The 10,955-nt window shown below is 43.5% G+C and overlaps 1 protein-coding gene and 1 non-coding gene across 5 annotated transcripts in view; both read right to left on the bottom strand.

Moving 5' to 3' along the window:
* Window positions 1-5,439, bottom strand: part of RHEX (regulator of hemoglobinization and erythroid cell expansion) — a 20,890-nt gene extending 15,451 nt beyond the window's left edge. For 2 of the 4 annotated variants that reach the window (XM_017525478.1, XM_017525481.1), the window contains exon 1: window positions 4,959-5,439. The gene's annotated coding sequence lies outside the window, so the exon portion shown is untranslated. Of the gene's footprint in view, window positions 1-4,708 lie in introns of all 4 variants that reach the window. The other 2 variants (XM_017525480.1, XM_017525479.1) reach the window with 2 other exon arrangements.
* A 2,940-nt stretch (window positions 5,440-8,379) lies between these two features.
* Window positions 8,380-8,465, bottom strand: LOC119470734. The gene has a single exon (XR_005199699.1). It is a non-coding gene; the product is annotated as a small nucleolar RNA SNORD60 (small nucleolar RNA).
* Between the last annotated feature and the right edge of the window lie 2,490 nt (window positions 8,466-10,955).

Raw genomic sequence — 10,955 nt, 5'->3', positions numbered from 1 at the left:
CCTCCGCCTCCTGGGTTCAAGCAATTCTCCGGCCTCAGCCTCCCGAGTAGCTGGGACTACAGGCATGCACCATCATGCCCAGATAATTTTTGTATTTTTTTAGTAGAGACGGGGTTTCACCTTGTTGACCAGGATGGTCTCGATCTCTTGACCTCGTGATCCACCCGCCTCGGCCTCCCAAAATGCTGGGATTACAGGCTTGAGCCACCGCGCCCGGTCTTAAACTTCTTTCTTATCATATTGGTTCAGTAATAACTCACCCAATTCATGTTTCAGCTCCCCAGATCTAGAATATTTCTTTCTTTCTTTCTTTTGTTTGTTTTTTGAGATTTATTCACAAATATGAATCTATAGAAATAAATTTAAGATGTTATTTAAGTGTACTTTGTTTATACGGGGGAATGGAAGAAGATACACCTAAGTGTTAACAAAACTGGGTATTGGGATTGAGGATGTCTTACTTCACTTGTTATACTTTCTGTCATTTTCAAAGTTTCCTGCAATTAACATGCAGTTTTTCCAATTAGGAGAAATATTTTAATTTATTTTTATTGTTTAATTAATTAACAAAAGTTCAATTAAAATATTTTTCCTAATTAGCTGGAGTGCAGTGATAAGATCAAAGCTCACTGCAACCTTGAACTCCTGGCTTAAATGATTCTCCTCAGCCTCTCAAAGTGCTAGGATTATAGGCATGAGCCACTGCACCCAGCCTATTATTTTAATTGAGGAAAATTATCTATAGTTATTGTGTACAGCATGTTTTGAAATAAGTGTACATTGTGGAATGGCTAAATCAGACGAGTTGACAGCTGCATAATCTCACATATTTATCTTTATCATTTTTTATAGTGAGAACATTTGAAATCTACTCAGCCATTTTCAAGAATACAATATGTTGTTATTAACTACAGTCAAAAAACGTTTTAAGACATTGAAACAAACCTAGATTTTCTGAGTGCCTTAAATCAGCATGACACCAAATTTACCTACATAAATTACATCTCACCCTGTTACTAGAACATTGAGATGATCACCTAAATGTCTGAATTTCAGTCATTCAGATATTTATTGAGTGGTCCATGTGCAGGCTCCTGTGTGAGATGCTGCAGGTGGCCTGAAGGAGAAAAGGCCATTTGTACTTTCAAGAGCTCATTTGTACTTGAAAATCAAGCCATTAATATGTGAAAAGTCAAAAAGCAGAAGAGATGCCACAGGTAATGCATAATGCATTGTCAGAAGGAGTGGCATCAATAATACGTTATAATTCAGAGGAAAAAGAGATCCCCAAGCGACAGAATGCTCAGGGAAGAGCTGCTGAGAGGGAATTATTTGAAGGACAGCGCGATGGGTGGATGGAAGGAGGGGAGAATAGCAATCCAGCTAAGGGTGTCTTGCCAACCTTGGCTGTAGGGGACAGCTTTAGTGGGACTGATTGTCTTTTAACAACGTTGGATTTATATTTGACCCCGTAAATAGCGTCATGAGGAAACAGCGGAGGATACTGCAAAGCAACCATACAAGTGAGTATAGGTAAATGGCTATGTGTAGAGACCCTGTAGCCAAATAGATTGTGTTTAGGATCTCAGTGCTGGCCTTCCTAGCTGTGAGTTGCTTTACTTCCCCGGCTTCAGGGTTATGTCTGTAAAATGGGGATGGCACCTGTTTTGTGGCAATTCCTTTTTTTTGAGTCAGGGTCTTCCTCTGTGACCCAGGCTGGTGTGTCCAGTGGTGCAAGCACAGCTCAGTACAGCCTGAACCTCCTGGGCTCAAGCAATCCTCCTGCCTCAGCCTCCCGAGCAGTTGGGACCATGCACACCACCATGTCTGGCTAGTTGTTAAATTTTATAGAGACAGGGTCTTGCCATGTTGCCCAGGCTAGTCTCGAACTCCTGGGTTCAAGCAAGCCCCCTGTCTCAGCCTCCCAAAGTGCTGGGATTACAGGTATGGGCCACCGTGCCCGGCCTGTTTCATGTTTTTAATTCATACATGTCTTATGTTTACTGTACACACCAGTATCATAAAAAACATTTTGCATCAATTATCTTATTTAATCCTCAGAATAACAACCTTTGAGGTAGACACTATTGTTGTCCCTATTTTACATAGGAGAAAACCAGGTTCTAATCCCCTGTGGAGGGATAGAATTCAGACACAGGTGCTTTGAGGCCAGAGCCTTCACCACACTGTGTTTAGTATTGAAAATGCTGGCCGAGTGTGATGGCTCACATCTGTAATCTGAGCAATTAGAAAGCCAGGGGTGGGAGGATGGCTTGAGCTCAGGAGTTTCAGACAAGCCTGGGCAACGTAGTGAGACCCCATTCTTCACAGAAAGATTTTTAAGAAAGGAAATGCTTGGTAGAGGGCCTGGCATATGTAGATAACCAAGGGCTGATTCTTGGACCAGAAAATTCTACTCAAAATTATCTTAAATTTATAAACATATCCATTTTCATAAGGCCTGTAAGAACACTGGGCTCACTCATGATTTTGAGGTGGGAGCAACCCAATGTACCAAACCATGGGGTCCTGGGACGTCCCTGGTCCTAAACAGTGTCTGTTCCTATGACTGTCAATAAGTCACTCACCAGGGAATAGAGAAGGCCAAAATGCCAGGCTGAGGGAAGGGAGGAATGGGGAAATGCCGAATACCATGGGAAGGGGTAACAGAGGGTTACAGGATCGACTTCGCCCTTGTATCAGAGAAATCTTTCCTGGCTTCTCTTCGGCTCTGGTCACCATGTCAGGGGCCTTATCCCAGGTGGTTAGGAGGCTTGAGCTCGTCTGGAATATGGCACAAGAGCCTAGATGAACATTCCAGCTCAACAATTTTATACATTCCTCGGGCACATCATTTCCTCTCCCTGAGCCTCAGCTCTCCTGTCTATGTAATGAGAGGGGTGGGCTAAATCAGTTTAGTTCTGACATTTTGTTATTTTAGAATTTTTCTAAAATGGACTATAAAGTGAGATTTAGATTCACCAGAAAGAGCAATCAAGTCTCAACCAGATAGGCCACTTCACTAGTCACACTTATTTCTAGGTGCAAGCACTGCCAATTTCTAGCAGGAAAGCAAGTCATCCAGAGTTTCTAATTCGTAATTTTGGGGAAAGCAGTTTTACAGGAAACTACTAGAGATGAATGCAATGTGGATGCAACTTAGTTCCAAGTCTAAATCAGCAAGAACACAAAAAATTGCAAGCTACTCAAGCAGTATTCATGGATTTATTCTGCTAGTTCCCACAAAGCTCCAGATGAATTCGAAGGGGTCAGATTATTCTGTTTCGTCGATTGGCCTACTAAATTTTAGGGAAACTAGGCACCTTCTACAGATGATGCACTTTGTTGGCTGGGACTGCATATATTACACTCCGCAATTCATAGCATAGTACTTAGAGACACTGCAGGGAATGGGGGGAAAATGTGTAACACTCTGTACACATAGCCATTAAATCAATTTGCATACAATAAATGTTGTTTAACCTTGAGGAAGTCACTTAATGTCTCAGAGCCTCAGTTTTCTCCTCCTTCAATTGGGCAGTCAAATGTCTCTTTATTTGACTTATTTTCCAGTTGAAGAAACTGAGGCACCAAGGTGTCAAGGGACTTCACTGAATCAGTGAAAGAAAACTCTTTGGAGAACTTTAGCACAGAAGAGTTAAACCAGGCCTTTCTCCATCTCTCCAACCTGGGAGGGGCTCAGAATTATTAGGAGGGCTACACGAGACCATGAAATCTTCTAGTACCGTCCCTGCCTCCTTGTCAGAACTCAGGGCCAGTGCTGGCTTCATGGACTTTGAATCCGTGCAGCCTAGCAGGGCCCTGTGCTCACAGGCGCCCCACAATTGGCCTAATGCTTTGTGGCTGTAATCATAAATTCGTAATAATTTTTTAGTAATGGACCCCAGATTTTCATTTTGCGTTGGGTTCCACGAGTTATGTAACAGATCCTACTCAAGGCATTAAACTGGGTAGAATTGCCAAAGCTCACAAAATAGGTCGGCACACAGAACGAGAAGCACAGTCAGCCAATCAACACGTCTTCCTTGAGTGCCTGAAGCCTCCCTCCCAGCACTGCATCGTCTGAGAATTTCAGTAATGAAATTCTCCAGAAGAGATTTCTTTCACTGATTCAGTCAAGTTCCTTAACGCCTTGGTGCCTCAGTTTCTTCAACTGGAAAATAAGGCTCTTGGTAGCATCTACGTCTTCAGGGCTGTGAGGATGAAATGAGCCAATCTGTGTAAAACTCTTTTCGTAGTCCCTGGAGATAGTAAGGTGTATCTGAGGGTCAACCGTTTCTGTTTTGTGCCGTTATTGGCTTTTCCTTATCCAGATGTTCAGATGACTTTTTTTTTTGATGGTGCACATTCTCCAACCTCCATTCATAAAATTTTTAAACTTCCAGGCTGGCTGTCTTCCCTTCACATAGTCCTTTGCTGCTCAGAACAAACCTCAGGGAAAACACTCCTATGGAGTGTTTACAGGGGAGATATTCTCTGAGACCTGGTTCCCATTTGACTTAGAAATTCACCGCTGTTATTGGTGGAGCACTGTACTGGCACTAAACGTATATTGTCTGAATCCTTGCAGCAACCCTGTTAGGTGGGTGTTTTATGCCCATTTTACAGATAAGGAAGCTGAAACTCACAAAAGTTTAGCAGAGTGAGGATTTGGAACCAGTTTTTGCTGGACCCAAAGTTCACGTACCTTCTGGCCAGAGCCCCGATGGCTGCTGCCGCTGCTAGTGCAGACAGATCTCAGGTCTCAGGCACAAGAAATTCACGTCCATCAAGTGTAATCTTAGGCTCACTGTAAGCCGATTTCAAGTTGAATTCTGCACCTTGGAATCTCAGCACATAAACAGAGAATCCTCTCTAAAACTTCGACACACATATGTTCGCAAGCAAATGCACATTTCAAACTAATTTAAAATCCTGTCTTCACAAATAGTACTTACCCCAGGACTCTGAGCACAGTCTGATTCCAGTGTGTGTTTCAGCGATATCCTAACAGAAACATCTCCCCCACCTGTCTCCAGCCCCTACCCAGAAGCTTCTGTGTCACTGGAGGTCAGTCACAAGTGTTTCAACATTTCCAGCAAGGCGGGGGGACTGCCGCTCCGAAGATCGCAATCTAGCTCGTTGAATACGGCAGGGAGAAGCGAGAGATAATGCCTCCAGTGTCTTTTGGCCATGCTCTGCCCATCTCTCTGGTAGACAGTTTGTGTAGATGGAGAAGATTAGTAATCTCTTTCCCTCCCTGTGTGAACGCATTTAAATATCACAAATACACACGCAGGCAGGTAGAGTGGAAAAAGCCCTAAAGGACGAGCTAAGAGGCCTGGGATGAAGTCCCGGCTCTGGCACCAGTGTGCCACATGAGCTCAGACAATTTGCTTTCTCTTAAAGGGACTCATGTTCTTCCTCTATAAAATGAAGAAGTAGGTCTCTAGATATCAGCAAAGATCCCTTCCAACCTAGCTCCTCTCTGAATCTGTATGTGATGTGGCCAAAGATTGAGTAGGCGACATAGGGCAATGGATAAGAATACATTTTTGAGGACAACTTCTTTGTCATTAAGCATCAAATGAGGCCAACCAAAAATGGCTGTTACAGTTGGTATGATAACACCAGGAAGGGAAGGAAGGTTGATTTCAGGCTCTTTGTGAGGGCGAGGGGTCTAAAACCCCAAAATAGAAACTTGAGAGGAAAGAATGAGAGAAGGGTAATATGACCCCAATACAAAACAGACAAAGAAAACAGATTTGTAGGCCTCTACGGTGTCATTCCCTTGCTGTGAACCGTTACTCAAATTGCCTGCTGCACCAGGCAATTTGAGTAACAGCTTCTGAGTTAGATATCGTCAGGTTTCAATCCTGGCGCCACCGCTTGGTAGCTGGGTGACTTGGGAAAAGTTACTTAACCTTTCTGATTGTCAGTTTTTTCATCGTAAAATGGACTTAATAATAAATATCTGATGTTTTTTAGATCTCATTAAGGTTGTTTAAGGTTAAATAATGTAAATAAGTAGGCAAAGCACTTAACAGAATGTTTAGTAAACAAGAGATGGTAGCTATTCACATTTTTATTCTCTAAATGCAAGTCAGAAAGCCACCCCTCCGGCTGAGTCTCTTTCAGTGTTTTATGATCCCTGTGTGTATCACAGCTCACTCCGAAATTACGCCTGTAGCTGCAGTTTTCTTTCCTCTGCACAGTTCATGTTAAAAACTTGAAGCCCCTTAATCACTCAAGATTTGAGGAAAGCAGACGAACACTGGTAGCAATGTGGAGTGATTTCCTAACTGGGCTCTCCACCAGAAACGGGATTGGCTGCAAGAAACAGACCTCTCCGACACCAAACTAGGAAGGAAGAGGTGTTTTATTACGGCCCCGGGAGCGAGGCGACATGCTTTGTCTAACTGCCAAGCTCCCCTAACAAAGAGAAGCTCTGTCTTTATATAGGCTTACACTCTAGATATTACACGTGAAAGGATCTTGGGTTTACAGTTTTAGAAATTACATGTGAAAGGGTCTTGGTCAATGGAGGAGGAATGGGGTGGGGGTTTGATTTTGTTCAAGTTAAAACAATATCTTCTGGAGAGATTCCCTCATACCACGCCTGCTATCTATAGGAAGGTGATTTAGGAGATGCCAGTCAGCCAGCCTTTTCTTCTATTGAAATGCAGTGTGGAAGTCAAGGGGGAGGTGATCCTAGATGCCTGGGTCTCCTACCTCACACCCACTCCAGGTTTGCCCCGCCAGTGTCAATACGCACTTTGCTCTGCTCCTCACTCAGCCAAGGACACTGAGTAATCAATTGTAGCTATAGCAAACTGTGGGGATCATGCCAAGATGCTTGGCTTGCTATTTCTATTACTCATTCACAGGAACCCAGTGTAGATATGGCAGCACCCAATGTCATGTAACATTCATACAGCTCCAGCCTTCTGTGTGGACCACTCTCAGACCAGAACCTTCCATGATGCTACTCCAAGATTCACAAGATCATAGGGTTGTTAAAGACCTTTGAACACAACACATCTCAGCGTCATTTTAGAGATCCTCATTTAATTAGGGCCAATGATGGGGCATTTTTATCACGTGTCAGAGATAATGATTCCTTTATTTAAGCAACACTTTTGTGCACGCTCTTGCTAGGACTGCGTTGCAGCAATATGCTTTCATCTTTGTAAGACACATCACAGGTTAGTAGAAAATCCACTTGGCTTGAACTTCAATGGCCTAAGGATCTGGGGCATTTATCCTCTCTGGACTACATTTTTCTTATATCTGATTACAAGACATTTTGATTAGATCATTTCCAGCATCCTTTCTGCTTTAAAATCTCACGGTTTTGTGTATAACGTGTCATCCGCAACTCTGCTTTAAATAGCAAAGTGAGAATTATTGAAGTCTGTGTCTTATTCTCCGTATCCCTACCAGCTGGGATTGTGCCTGTATGTAGTAGGTGTTCAATACATGCTTGTGACGTGAATAAATGAGTGAATTGAGGTGCTGTGTTATGTGTACACGGTGTGCATTGTGTCCACTCCCTGCTACATGCAAACACTTGCCAATGATAAGATGATTTGCTCAAAAAGACTCTTCGGCCTGTAGTTCTAGCCCTTTGGAAGGCCAAGGCAGACAGATGGCTTGAGCCCAGGAGTTTGAGAACAGCGTGGGCAACATATGCAGAGACGAGGTTTCACTATGCTGTGTATACGTGTGTGTATATATAGAAAAAAGCCAGACGTGGTGGCGTGTGCCTGTAGTCCCAGTTACTCGGGAGGCTGAGATGGAAAAAATCGTTTGAGCCCGAGAGGCAGAGATTGCAGTGGGCCATGATCATGTCACTGCACTGCAGCCTGGGTGATAGAGTTAGACCGTATTTCAAAAAGAAGGCACTTTGCCTGCTCCTACTCAGGGGCCGCTGGGAATGGCTCATGCTGGTGCTTCCTACTGAGGTCTGGGTTCAGGGCTCCATCTGCCAAGCCCTGGGACTTGTGGCCCCCTGTTCTCTGCTTTGAGCTGACAGTCTTCTGCCCTGAGGGTAGGACGCTAGGGGAGATCAAACAGTGACAAGTGAAGTTATAACATCTGTAACATCAACAGGAAGCCATTTTTGATGGTTTATCACCCAGTGGAAAAGGAACCTCTGATAACACAGTTTCACCTCCTACCCCATGCCCTGGCCCATTTCGTAAGATAACAGCCTCTTTTCCAACCCTCCCCACTCTGTGTATAATGTCTCCTACATTTGTGGGACACAGTGCTTCACAGAAAAAACAGCTACTCTCTGTAGGAGAACTATTTTCTCTATTTTGAAGCAGGGAATGTTGTGTCAACAGAATTGGAGATTTTTTCTTTCTTTTTTTGCCCAAGCCTCAGGCTCGCAAAATAACAGTAAGCCTGCACATGCAGCTCTCATATGAGGCGTCAGAAACAGGATTGGGGAATTTTTGACAGGGGAGGAAAAAACCCTACGGTCTATGCAATCACTCTGGTACATTTTTGCATAATGCCTTGTCTGCATACTTGCATTTAAAAGAATAGTTTTCCACATTATAAGGAAGGATCATTTAAAACCCACCATTCTGGTTATGTCACCCTCTGCTCAGAATTCTCCAGTGGCTTCCCATTACAAACAGGATGAAAGCCATGATCCTGAACGAGGTCTATAAGGCTTGCCCTGCCCCCTAGCCCCCGCCCCGCCATAACTGCAAGCCCTTTCAACTGCATTTCTTCCCCTTTCCTTTCTTTCCTGTCTTCACCCTCTACCAGCCTTTCTCCCACCTCAGGTTGTCTGCAAATGTGGGTGCCTCTGCATCCACACAGTTTTCATAGTACTCGTAATGTCTGCTAAATACTTTGCCTTGCTGATATAGCCCTAAATTCCCAGCCATTCCTTTGGGTCTTCATTCAGTCATTTCCAATGTGGTAGTATTGGCGACTACACTGTGATGGATACCTTTTTACATAATAAGTTTTTGGTTTGTTTTCGGTTACTTCCTTAATTTAAAGTTCCAGGAGCAGACACCGAAGTTAAAGGAAACGTGTCTTTGTGGCTCTTGCATCATATTGACCTTCTGCTTTCATTTCAAGTCCATTGGACTACACCACTAGCAGCATGTGAGTGTATCTATTTCACTACAACCTGGATAGCAGTGAATTATCATTTTTCAGTAATTATATAATATCTCCACTGGTTTTTAAATGTATTTTTTAAAATCTATTATTGGCCAGGCACAGTGGCTCATGCCTATAATCCTAGCACTTTGGGAGGCCAAGGCAGGTGGATCACAAGGTCAGGAGTTCGAAACCAGCCTGGCCAATGTGGTAAAACTCTGTCTCTACTAAAAATACAAAAATTAGCCGGGTATGGTGGCATGCACCTGTAGTCTCAGCTACTCAGGAGGCTGAGGCAGGAGAATCGCTTGAGCCTGGGAGGCAGAGGTTGCAGTGAGCCGAGATCATGCCACTTCACTCCAGCCAGGGAGACAGAGCGAGACTTTGTCTCAAAAAAAAAAAAAAATCTGTTATTAGCAATAAAATGTTTTACTATTTTTCAGCACCAGCCACTATATCAGTTGCTTCATGTATACTTCTTTAATTCTCAGAACAACCTTATAAGGAAGATATCATGAACACTATTTTAAGATGAAGAAACTCAAGACTGGGAGGTTAACTTGCTCAATGTCACAGAGCTGTGTAAGTAGCCGAATCAGGATTCGAATTCAGATCATTTATTATTGTTTTCATATTACTTCAAAAGCCATTTGCTTTATGCAATATTTTTCTACCTCTGCATCCCCCCAGCTAATTGGCTCCTTGCACAGTTAACATGTCATGGGTGAGGGTGCAGTCCAGCAGGTCTAGACAGAATAATACACATGGCTTCATGTGTGCCTTTAGGACAGTGCTCTATAGACAGTGGCTTCTTGCCCCCCAGGCACCACTACCACCTTTCCCCCTCCTTTCAGATTAAACTTTTTATTGATTAAAGGTCTCACTCCATACACTGAAGGTGAACCCTAATGACAGGTGCATTAAAATGTCCACCGTATAGAATAAGCTCATATGAAGTACTCTGTTAACTAGAAAAGACTACAAATATCAGGCTTTGTTTTTTGTTTAATTAAATTAATTAATTTACTTATTTATTTATGAGAAGGAGTCTCTCGCTGTCCCCCAGGCTGGAGTGCAGTGGCACAATCTCTGCTCACTGCAATTTCCGCCTCCCAGGTTCAAGCAGTTCTTTGCCTCAGCCTCCCAAGCAGCTGGGATTACAGGTGGCTGCCACCACGCCCAGCTAATTTTTGTATTTTTAGTAGAGACAGGGTTTCACCATACCATCTTGGCCAGGCTGGTCTTGAACTCCTGACCTCGTGATCCACCCACCTCGGCCTCCCAAAGTGCTGGGATTACAGGCATGAGCCACCGCACCCCGCCAAACTTTATTTTATTTTTTACTTTTTTGGAGACAGGGTCTCGCTTTGTTGCCCAGACTGGAGTGCAGTGGCACGATCACGGCTCGCTGCAGCTTCAAGCTCCTGGGCTCAAGTCGTCCTCCTGCCTCAGCCTCCTGAGTAGGCCCAAGCCACCAAGCTTGGCTAATTATAAAAAATGTTTTGTAGCTACGAGGCCTCACTATGTTGCCCAAGCTGGTCTCAAACTCCTGGGCTCAAGGGATCCTCCTGCCTTGGCGTCCCAAAGTGCTAGAATTACAGGCATGAGCCACTGCATCCCTCCTGTTATGTAACTTTAAATATGAGTTAACTATCCCTTACCCAAAATGTTTATGACCAGAAATATTTCAGATTTGATGGGGAAGGGGGTTTGAATTTTAGAATATTTTCATATACATAATGAGATGTCTTGGGAATGAAACCCAAGCCTAAACACGAAATTCGCATATGTTTCTTATATACCTTATACACATAGCCTAGAGGTAAATT

The sequence above is a fragment of the Cebus imitator genome, unplaced genomic scaffold (genome assembly GCF_001604975.1).
Source record: "Cebus imitator isolate Cc_AM_T3 unplaced genomic scaffold, Cebus_imitator-1.0 Scaffold38, whole genome shotgun sequence".
NCBI lineage: Eukaryota > Metazoa > Chordata > Mammalia > Primates > Cebidae > Cebus > Cebus imitator.
Note: the sequence above shows the minus strand (reverse complement) of the source record. Positions and strands in the feature narration are given on the sequence as shown.